This window comes from Nipponia nippon, unplaced genomic scaffold (assembly GCF_047370975.1).
Source record: "Nipponia nippon isolate SJK-2023a ecotype South Korea unplaced genomic scaffold, ASM4737097v1 scaffold_24, whole genome shotgun sequence".
Lineage (NCBI taxonomy): Eukaryota > Metazoa > Chordata > Aves > Pelecaniformes > Threskiornithidae > Nipponia > Nipponia nippon.
The window spans coordinates 3,130,121-3,142,622 of NW_028262341.1; positions in this window are offsets into that span (position 1 = coordinate 3,130,121).

Below are 12,502 nucleotides of genomic sequence, written 5' to 3' on the forward strand. Positions count from 1 at the left end.
CCTAAGTAAATCCCAGCCATAAATACTAACATTTAACTGCTGTTGAATGGCAAATATTGTGCATTGGAGTTTTGCCATTTACCTCAGAGAGTTCAGCAGTACGCCCAAAATCCACAGAAAACTACTAGCCCCTGTCAATCACTGCATTAAGAATGTATACATTCAGTACAAAAAGCAAAATACATAACCCTAGATGTTCTAATATTTCCATTTCAAATATTAAGACAAACAGATTTCTTAAGAATAAGGACAAAGAGGAAAAGAAACCTCCCCCAAACAGCCTACTATGAAAAACATTAGCTGACCTGAAAAGAGTAAATGCACCATGAGAATGACATCAGTTTGAGCATTGCAATGACACAGTCCTCATTCTGCAGTTCCTCAGTGATGATGGCCTTCTTGGTTGACACGAGATACTGAGCCACAGGCATTCAGCCATCGATAATTCCACCATAAGCTTTTAGTTTTGGTAACCTGGGCCCCTAGAAAGCTTTCCACTCTACCTCAAATTGGTGGGCACGTGTTTTACTTTAAGTTGCTGAATAGTTCCATTGCATTCAGAGGGAGCTTGCATACTTGCATATGTACATTAAATATAGAGGGGATCATGCTTAACACTCAACTTTTATGTGACATTAGCGTCTACAGTGATCACCTATCGAATAATTTACAAGTAATTAATCTCTTAATATGATGCAATACATTGTAGAAGATGGGTTAAACAAAGGTCAAATAACTAGTCTGGCAACTATTGACAGGTCTTGCTGAAGCAGCAGCAAAGATCCCCTACACTGAGATCACATTCCAATCAAAAAACATATATATCTAAGAAAACCAAGTAAATTTTGCTGTATGTTTTCTTTCCCATCTTTTTTTTTTTTCCAAAGAAAGCAAACAAGGGTTACACAGCGGGAGATAAGTTGAAAATGATGGTGTGTCTGCCAGCAAATGACTAGATGCCAGTCTAGCTAGAAACGACACTTTGAACATACAGAAAAGGAACAGTTTCCTTAGCAACCGCGGGAAAGCTCTAAGAACATCTCTTATGCTCTGTGCTGCTTTGCCCTTCCCCAACTCAGTCTGCCACCTGTCACTCATGGATTTAATTTAGTTTAACATTTTATAAGGTTCAGATGGTAAAATTCCTGCTAGTGGAAGAACCACTAATGTTAAAGAAATTCAAAGGAGGGGGGAAATAATCCATCCTCACAATAAGGGGTGCATGTGGTTTGCACACCAAATGGGGTGTAGATGAGGCACCATGCATTGAACGGTTCTCTGGTTTATCAGACCGATACTGGCCTTTTCAAATACCAGATCACCTCTCTGCAGAGCCTTTGCTCTGCCCCAGATTTTGAACCTCTTCTACTAACCCGTCTTTGCACAAGCCTTTGCAAAGCAGCTTAGGGGTTCAGCTGCTATTTCTTCCCTTTTTATATAACTGTTACCAGAAGATATAGGAGATAACATCTACAATGCTTTATATTTTCAAAGGTATGGCCAAATGTTAATCCATGCATGTGATTTTTAGATACTAATATATTCTAAACTATCCTAGAAAATTAACCACCTTGTTTTGTGTTGGAAGGAGAGGCGAGGGGATGGAGAGGACACAACAGATCAATTTTATCATCAACATCTTCCCATCTTCTTGACTAAAAATAATATGATTTTTATATTATACTTCCCATTTTTTTCTATATCCAGACTTCTTAACTCTTTGTACACATTCTCTCTGTCAACTTGAATGCATGAATTCAGGTTGCTTCATACATTTATAAAACCTTCAGTTAATATATGCAAAGACTCCATTTTCTCCACTAAAAACTTAGTGAAAAGCCTCTGTAGCTATTTCACTTTATCAGATACACATGACATTTTGATTTGGTACATCAGGTAGCATATAGACTAGTAGTAGCGCTAATACATGCTATGGCTGGATTTCTATGCCAGTTTGATCCCTTTTATCAAGGAACACAAAGAAACTGAAATTGCCTGCACCAGCAAGGAATTCCTCTTCTCTTCCTCCCTGCTACTGGGTATGCAAAATTTGCTGCATCCTTCCCAAGACATCTTACAAGGGAGGCACCCTGTGTAAGGGAGGTATCATTTTAGAGATACAAGGACTTACAGTATGGGAAACTACTTCTGTTTTCCAGGCCTCTAGAAATTATCAGCTTCTGTAAGTATTGCCAGGAATAACCTATGAAAATGAGATGGAACTGACCTTGCTTACTCTGCTTTCACATCTGACATGTGAAAGTCTTACACAGAGAAGCAATCTCCATTTCATAACCTAAACTCAGCTTCCCCTTTGAATAGATTAGGAGTTTTAAAAGTGAAGCAGCATCTCACATGATGTGGTAATATGTTGCAAGCCTATTGAACACTTAATTGAATTTCATATTTAAAAAAATAAAAAAAACCCAAACAACACTGAAACTTTTTTTTTAAACACAATGATATTTGCTAAAATACCCTAATGCTTCTGAGAGATGTCTGAATGAGACATGCACAGAAAGAGACAAGACAGGAATCCCTCTTGACTTTAAACCATCTGTGATAAATTTCTGAAAGTTGGTTAGGTGATGATATCCCTGGGTGCTTTAATCACAGCGGTATTCTGTCACACATATTTTTGAAACATCCATTTGGAAACACTGATCTTATCTGTTCCTAATTGATCAATCTATGTAGCCCCTTAGAAATACATATATTGTGACAGTTTGGTTTTCAGAAGTTAAATGATTGGAGTGTTTCCAAATCCATGTTCCAAACTGAATTTCCCCATTTGCTGAAGCATTCTGCAGGATCATGGCTCTCAGTCTAAGAATCCTTCTCTCCACTGTTGTAAGCTAATCAAATATAACATCAGGCAAGAATTATTTATAATAGTTCATTACTTATAGAAATTTATCCCTTGCTGGCTTTGATTGATAGTATTGAAATGACTATTTTCTTCAGAAGGTTCTTCTTTCCATGTGTGTTTGCAATGCTACATATGTTGTTTTTCTGAAAAAAATGCTTTGTCCTGGGTGAGGAAATTGCCCTGATTTTCCAAACCAACCATAGCCTTACAAGCCAGCTGACAGAACGGTTCAAATAGCAGGGAAAGGAAAACATCCTTCACTATGTCCTTTCCTCTTCCTTTTCACAGCCTTTCTTTTATTCCACCTTCCTCTATCTCATACACAGGACAGTGATAACATTGAGAAAGAGAAAAACATATATATGGGGCAAAGCTGAGTTTGTGAACCAAGTAAAATTCACATTAATTCAGGTAAATCAATCAACTGAGGAGAGGAAAGGAGATGAACTATCTGAAGGGAAGTGAAAATAGAATGAAGAATGTGTTAGAGTAGGAAGGGGAGTGCACAGGAAGAGATGTGCTTATAGAATGACAGCTTTTCTGGTCCCATGGTAGTTAATGGGAATTTTGATTTTAAGAGTCAGGATATTACACATGTCATTTAAATAACAGTTGGCAGACATTTAATCTGAAGATGGAAAGAAAATTAGAAGATGAGAAAATGATGCCCCTATAGCTGTTCAACAGTGAAAAGCTGTTCTTCATTCATAGGCTTTCAGAAGCTAATGGTGCTATTTTCAGTCTATTGTTTAGATTGCATTTAGTCTGTTCCAAAGACACTGACCTGATTATTAACAACAGATTTAAACAGGAAAAGAGCAGAGATTCACATGAGGTGGCCAGCTAGCCCTACCATTCTCACAGCTATATCTTCCAGATCAGTCCCATCCACACTCGGAACTTATAGCACTGGCAGCATAAATATGGAAAAATAGCATAACTGAATGACACTTTTCAATCTGGTAGACAAATCTTCATTACTCCCCATGTTTTGCTGAAATGTGAGAGTAGGAAGCCAAGAGCAGATATGTCAGTTCATAAGTTCAATCAGGAGCTGCAGGGGAAAATGTTTGGAAAATGAAGGGAAGTAACATAGGGTGGAAGGAGGAGGAAACAGCTCAGCTGAGACAAGTCATTCAGATTCTAGAAGAGAAACAGCCAAAGAAAAAAATGGTGTGCCATTAATAATATGCTTATGTTCTCCAGGGTAGGAAGCAGAGCTTTCCCTCAGGTTCCACCCCCTTTTAGGTCCTGAGCCTCTGTTAGTGTTACTATCACCTATGATATTACTGGATACCTGACAGACCTAATTAAAGAAGAAACCTGGGCACTTGGGAAATTCTTTTGTTTAGTCCAGATTTATATCCAAAGAGAAAGAGAGAAGCCAGCGGTCATATTTGTGTGGTTCTCCATGTAAGTTCTGCCCCTCACTATACAAAACAATATTCTAAGACTGTGAACATGACAAGACCTGTAGGTAAACCCTTTTATCCAAAACAAAAGTGAACTGGAAGAACAAGTGCACTTTCAGGAACATAGGTACCGTTGTACTTAATGAAACATAAATACGTACATGAAACTGAATAATATTGAATAAAGCTGAAAAAAAGAGCAGCATAATGGTACGTTCAGAGGAAATATTTCCATGTCCTTATTCATAGCCTTCTGAAAACCCATGGACTACTCTCCACTAAGGTTTTACTAGTATTGCAATATTTATACCAATTCCTTGAACAATGTACCACAAATATTGTGAAAAATTCATATGCTATTGCCTGTCACTAATTCATTTCCACCTTCTTGCCTTTCCCATTTTGGATGAATTGTTAAGGCTTCCGTTTGGAAAAAAGTAGTTAAAAGAGAACAGAAACTATAAATCTCAGCTTGACTTGAGTGCCTCACCACAAGATGGATTTCTGTCCTTCAGTTAGAAACTTGTCATCACTTTATCTCCCCAAATACTTTAAGATTCCTGTTCTTCCACAAACAGGGTAATAACGCTAATTGTGAAGTAAGGGTGACATCAGTGACTCAGAAATCATCTCACACTCCCATGCCCGACTTAATATAATATCTTCTTATTTTGGTGCATTACTGAATTAACAGATAATCCCCCTAAGCAACCGAAGGTTACACAAATCTGTGTGGAACACCCTTATAAAATGTCAGCTGTCACTGTGCTAGCAAATGCATCTCAGAAGCAGGAAGGACCCTAAAAGAGTCATAACAAAGTAAACAAAATATTCTGAGTAATGGAAACCCTGAACAAAAACAGAATTTAGGCAATTACAATCCAGATGCAGCACAGGGGAGAAAAAAGCAAACACCATAGTTGAAACTTACTGCAGCACTTCTTGGCAAAGAGTAATTGCTCCTCTATGTAAAAGCAAGGGCACTCAGCAAGGAAAAAAACCTAACATGAAGTAACTCCATTAGCTGAAATCATTAGCTGAACCCAAGTGTCTAGAATAGCACTACTTCAGAGTCAAGGTTTTCCGGGCATGAGGAACAGCTCTAGAGAAATACCATAACATCACTGGCAAGAGCTTTCTTCAGTACTTCGCTTAACAAGAGCATTGTTTGAAGTCCTCTGAAAGACTTGCACTCTTCTTCTCTGCAGGTACCACCAAATGTCAAAAGGAATTGGAGAAAGAACAAATCTCAAAAGTTACAGAGCCTCAGTTCAGTTGAGATATGCAACAATAAAATCATCTCCCACCAACACCACCACTTAAATCTCTACAGCCATGCTTGACGCTTCCTCAAGATGTTTGCAGAGCTTCCTGCTCCAAGACAGAATGGAATACTACCAAAACAGCTTCCTTTGTAGTTAATCAATATCGCTGCTCCGAGCCTTTGCAAGAACACTACACTCCAGGTTAAACAAATATTAAAAAAACATGAGGAAAAATACATTAGACTTGTAAAGCCTGAAGAATAACATGAGTTTCCCACTTTTAGGTGACACCCTTCCGATGTTCCGAAATAAAGAGAATGCTTACAGATGCCTGCAAAGCTAAGCAGCAAAATATAAAGGCACAGCAGTGATTAAAGACATCAAGAAACTAAAAAATAAAACTACATGGGAAAATTTTCCTTTCCCCTAAATCTAACATGTACAGATCAGAAGGGTATACTATATCCCATCCCTGTCTCTCTTTATAGCATGCAGTGTTTTGCTGCACCCATTATTTCCATCACTTGCATTGTTAACTGGCATTCTCAAGCCTCATTAATAATTTACATAGGCCATATTTAAGTCTTATAATTAGACTTGTAATTATAATAGCCAGTAAAGCATCATTACAAATTATCCCCCTAATCAGAGTTCTCCAATCAACTCTATCTCCTTTTACAATATCCTAAGCACATAAGAAATTAAAGGGGGGGGGTTTAGGGTTTTTTTGCCACATTAGGCACAAATCTAAAATTCAAAGCCTCGTGTTCTCCACACTGGTATCATCAAAATTCTGCAGTCACCAAAATTCTCCCAGGTTCCTCCAGAGCATTTCTTAATGCTCAGTCCAGATCTCAACTACTTTGACTTGATTCTTCTCCCACTTATAAAATACCAAGTCTAGATTACCTGTCTATATCCAAGCCTATAAGTAATATACGGATAAATACATCATAATTTATATTCAGGCTGCTCCTACACCCTTCAGCACTTGGGGTGCAATCAGCTGTCTAAAACCCATCATACTCACAGTGTTCCTTCGAATGAACTTCATCCTCACAGTACTACACTTACTCCAGCATAAACTTGGATTTAAACTGTGGTCTTGAATTTTTCCTTCTTTACATTTTGTCACACATTGAGGTAGAATAGTGCAAAGTGACCAGTTAATTACAAGAGCAAAACAAGAACAGTCTTGTTCTGTTAGCTGTCAGGGAAAAAACATCTTTTATTACTTTATCATTCTCTTCGCAAGTTGGCATAAGCAAGAGTTAGCAAACAGATTGTATTTAGAAATCTTACTAAGAATACTTAAATTGTGTGAATGGTCACATTTATTGGTTTTGGCACCTTGCTGGAGGACCTGAACTTTTTTAACATGGAGAGAGAGAGAGAAACCTGTCCATAATATTCAGAATTTAAGATTTTTGTGAGTAATTTTAAAATGGTTATAAACATTTTTGTCTTGTCACTTATCTGTATTTACAGTGATAATCACTGTTCTTTTATTTCTGAATAAGCAGCCACAATAATTATTCACAAAAAGAAAATAAAACATTTGAATGTTTAAGTAATAGTATGTAATTAATTCCTCTAGTATTTTTAAGTAATTTTGCTGCTGACAGCTTTCAACTTCATTCAGAATTGACGATTTTACTTAAAACCAGAGATTCTTATATCAGTAATTTGATATACATAACCAGTAAAACAGGAACTCCACAGCCCATATAACTTGTTTAGGTAAAGCACCAATAAAAGTTCTTTAGGCAACAAGAAAACCTTGACGTTTGAGATTACTGAGTCTGAGATTACTTGAGAGAACAAACTGTTAAAGCAAGACCCAAAGGGCACCTTCCTTTTATCAGGTATAATAGGTAGTGAAGAGGACCTTGGAAAACAACTCAGCTTCCTTTTCAGTGTAGTATGAGGCTCTGATAATTGGTAACATCAAACAGGTTAGCTCATACAGAGTGGTACTGTACACAGAAATACAATACTTTTCTTGAGAGTTAGAAGTAATATAAAGTACATGAAAGATGATATCTATGTATGTATTTAGGGTGAAGATCACCCTTTGAGAAGAGCAAGAAAGATCTGGATTCCTCAGTGAGGCTGCAAGCCCTTTCTTTAATTGCTTATGGCTTTGGGATTTCGTTTTGTTTATCTTTTCTCTTTCAGCCCCAGCTGATTAAATGGAAAATCAAGTAAGACCCACCATCGTCTGCCTCTAAATCTCTGTTCAGCTCCTGTCAAATGGCAGGGCATGCTTTGCCTTCTTGACAACTTACCTGCTGCTTGTGGAAAACTGATCAAGCATCCATACAGAGTATCTAACTGATATATTGATTCCGTAACATACTAGACAGAGTCCTCTCTAATTTCACTGATATCAGAGCAAGTTAGTAATCACACAATCTCAGAGAAATAAGCACTAAAAATTGGTGACTGTTTTTCCCTTCACCCACCCCTCCAGATATCAGGGTGCTTTGGCTCCCTTTATTCCTCCTTGAGGGTATGCTTCAACTGCTCAGCCCATCCTTCTGCATCTTTTTACAGAATTAACTCTGCATCCATATGCTCTAAAATCAGTTGTCTGAACTATCTCCTTCTGCTTACCAGCTACATATGTCAAATATGATCCCTCTTCCATCCAGTTCAAAATACTTTTCTAAATGACAACATTTTTCATCCTTAAAACAGCTACCTGCACATCAAAGGCTAAAAATAATTAAAGACTGAGAAACATAGTTACAATGCACCTATGCTGATTTCTCATCTACTCATTTTTGCAAATTATCCTCAGCCCCAACAAGCTAAGCATGAGTAAAAATAAACTTGGCTTTTCACAGTCTGATTTCTCTATATGCTCCCTTGCCAGCCTCTTCTTTTTCCTTCAGTGTCTATGATCCTATGATGATTAGGGACCCACGTCCCTGTGATATTTGAATAATCCCTTTGAGTTTGGTCCTCTTATCTCTGGAAAAACTAGAGTTATGGAAGGAAGGAAATTGTGTATTTCACCTGTTCTTTTTCTGAAAGATGACTCTGGTTTTAAGTCTTGTCAATATGAACTGAATATACTACCTGTACCTCAATTAAAAACTAATAAAGATTTTTTCAGTGGTATCACTGGTCTTTGGGTATGCCAATAGTTATTTATTGAAAAATTATTCTGGCTACCTACAATAAATACATTAACTTATATCTCAAATATGGAGGCCACAAATATGTGTTACATGAAAAACATGCACTTAATGGAGAAGTCTTTGTGGAGTCATTTTTTTCACTCTCGGAAAAAATAGTAAACATCTCTGAGCTCCAAATAACCAAATATGTCTGTGATGATAACAGTATCACTAAGATATTAATAAAATGTGCCATAAATTTATTATTATTTTTAAGGGTTATCCATGAAAGTTATATGACAGCAGAAGCTTGGTCTGACCTGTGTGATCATTTTACTAGAAAACCAGTTGTATCACCATTCAGACTTCTGCTGCTTGTCTGGCACATAGAAATTTATTTGCTTTTTCCCCTGAAGCCACCATTTTCCTGATTTGGTACAGGTAAAATCTTCATGTATCAGCCTGGGTTTCTTCTCATCTTACATTTTATTTTTCTGTAACTTATGGCACCAGGAGATATCAATTGATTTTTCCATTCAGCAGTCTGAAATATTAAATCTAACATCTTGGGAACAAAAAAAAAAAAAGGCCAGTGGCACTATTACCATAAATAACTGAAGTAAATATTAAGGTACAACTGCCCTTTGGGAGAATTCTGCATTAGTTCTGTATTCCTCATAAGAGTCTTAGGTATTACAAAGCCAAAATATGAGGAAAAATTGAAGCTACAGCAATGCACTCTATCTCGGGTATCCTGCTAAATACAATCTTTTAAGTCAAGAATAAACTACAAATAACATAGTCAAAATCTTAGTATGGTAGGCAAAATCACTGGCCCAGCAAAGGAAGCAGTGCAGAAAGCATGGTCTAATTTAAGAAACTAAAAATGTATTCTCCAGTCAAATTGTAACCCCAGCCAGAAATTCAGTTAATGAACTGTATCAAGAAACTGCATTTAATAGACAGGGGCATAGGGTCAGACTGAGTCAACTCCTCAGTCTTACACATGAAGATTAGCAACCATCCAGCTCTGGGCCCTTTCACTTTTTTAACCTTATGCAGCACATTTAACTTATCTGTATGCTGTGCAAGCTTCATCTGCAATCTTCGCTCTCTGAGCAGGGTCAGTAAGCAGAAGCAAAAAACTCCTGTCTTGCTGACTGGAAAACATAGAAATCACTGATCAGGCAGGCACACAAGTGCATCTGTGATTTTTGCCAAATTATTACACAGACGGGGATGGGCTTCAGAATAAGGTTTACACAGCTGTACTGTAATTTTTATATAGGTTCAGTTCAGAGGCATATGCCAATGGAGAAATCACTGTTATTCTCAAATCAGTAGCAGCCTGATGGATGGCCTTGATGCCCATCCGTGCTACTCTTGCCCCTGAATGCACTACTCGACAAAAGCTAAGTTTATTTTGATTTTTTAAACACTTCTCACCTTCTGTAAATATATATATACTCCAGGAGACCCTCAAATTGTCATTTCTCAATGCTTGTAACTTCTTACCCATGGAGTTATTATCAGGAGGCAGACGACGATAAGCAACTATCTTACCTCAGAAGAGTATTAGCAGAGTATTTAGGACTGCATGCTATTCAGACACCATGCTAATAAGGGCATAAGTAACTTAGATATTGACAGAAAGGAAATATAATGACCTACAAGGTCAATCCATCACTGTTTCTGTGAACATCTTTGAAATTATTTCTTCACAGTAAAAAAAAAAAAAAAAAAGGTTTGATATTTTGGCACAATGTTGTGTTATTTTGATTATGGGTGAAATGACAATCTTTTCATTTCCATACTAAGCTTTCAGCAGGTAATACACAACCATTTTAGTAAAGTGAATATATTAATATGAGAAATCTCTCTCTCTCTCTCATGTATCCTATCTATGAAAACATTATTTTTGGCAAATGTTAGCAGAAAATTGTTTGTCAAAGTATGTTATATAAGTAATTTGTTAACAACAACATAACATGAACTTGGATTCATGATAGTGTAAATGCTACCTCCTGAAACAATAAAACAGGGCATTTAATTTAATGTATCTGATCCAGAAAAAAATTATAGACAGTGTACTGTTCATGTTCCTTATTTTCATCAGCCTTACACTGTAATTCTCAAATAAAAATATTTTATTTTTATGCACTGTTGAGATATTAATGTGAATCACAAGCAAAATATTCATTGTTTTTCAGATTCAGTTTTTCATGGAAGTAAATAAAAACATGAAAACTTCAGTTGTAAATGTTGTATTAGAAAAATAAATACAGTAAGGAGACTGTGCCATTATTTCATTACCACTGTGCTTTTTTGTAGTTTAAGTTTTATGCCTGATCCAAAATCTAATGAAGTAATAGTATTATTTTAATAACTTTCAGATTTGTTCCAGAATGGCTTATTTATAATGTAAATGATGACACAGCTAGAAAGCCAAAGAGTAAACAGTCACAGAAGCAGAAATAATACAGTAACACAGTTTCCCATGCTCACCTGCTGATATATGCTACACTGCACAGACTTTGCTCTTCAGTTTTTTGCTAGTTTCCCCAACTTTTCATACATAATGATCCTAATTCACACAAGTAATCCCACTGGAGCGAAACTGGGCAACTTTCTTAGAAATTAGATGTGTATTTCTTAAACATGAATGTTCAGTCATATTTTACAGAAAAGTCAGTGTTAACAAAAGACAAGAATATTTAAACTTCATCTCTAATTTATACTAAGGGAATTTTGTTGAGTAACTGAATTGCAGTGGGAAATATTGAAGTCAAAGAAAAAATCACTATAGACTTATAACTGAATGTGAAATATATGGAAAGGAAGGAAAATACAGCTAATGCTATTTTCACACTAAAATCAAGAACATGAAGAAGTGTCATATGCAAAATTCATAGAAAGAAAAATCAACTTTTTTTTTCCTTTCTTAATTGTCTATTTGTAATTTCCAAATACAGTCACTTACAGCACCTGGTGTAATTACAATTAGTGAACCTGGGAAACTCTTACTCAGGGTCAAGAGTTCACACAGCCTCCGTACTCTTCAGAAATTTGACAGAATTGGGCAATGTTACACCCGGTTAACCTACTTTCTTCTGCAGTCACTTTTCGTATTGTACTTACCAGCTTGCTCACTGTGCCAAGAGAAATCAGCAGTACCACTGATTCTGTTCCTCCTTGTTGCTCAGTCTTTACATTCCAGTTTCTTGATGATTTTTTGAAAAATAAAGTAAACTTTATGTTACAGAAAAAAGCATACAAGTGCATGAAAAAAACCCTTAAAGTGGCAGGTTAAAAAAAAATCTAAGCCAATCAAAAAACTTAAAGGTCATTTGATCCTAACAGCTCTAACCTTCTGCATATCACTTTAAGCGTGACACTGCTTCCATTGCCTGTCAAAACAGAGTTGTGCTCTTAGATTATGCAGTTAATGCAGTTTGTGATGGTGAAAGAAATAGCTTGCTGTATAGTTGCTCTTGTTAACATCTATCTCATCAGGAGGAAATGCCTTATCCATTAAATACCTCTTTAGGTCTTTCTTGTCGAAGACAAGGAACAAGAGTATCTGTGACAGCAAGACAATTCAGCCTTAAACAAGTGACATCTCCCTGACCTTAAGCAGCCTGACCCTGAAAAATCTGGCAAAGAACATGAAGAAGGAAAAGTTGGGGGTGGAGGCTGGGTGGGTAGAGAGACAATGGAAAGGAAGGATAGCTTCAGAGTTGTCACTGATAATCTTTAAGAATGTTAGCCATCACTTTTGAATACAGACACCTAAAATTAAGTATTTAGATAAAAAGTGTGATTGTGTGAATT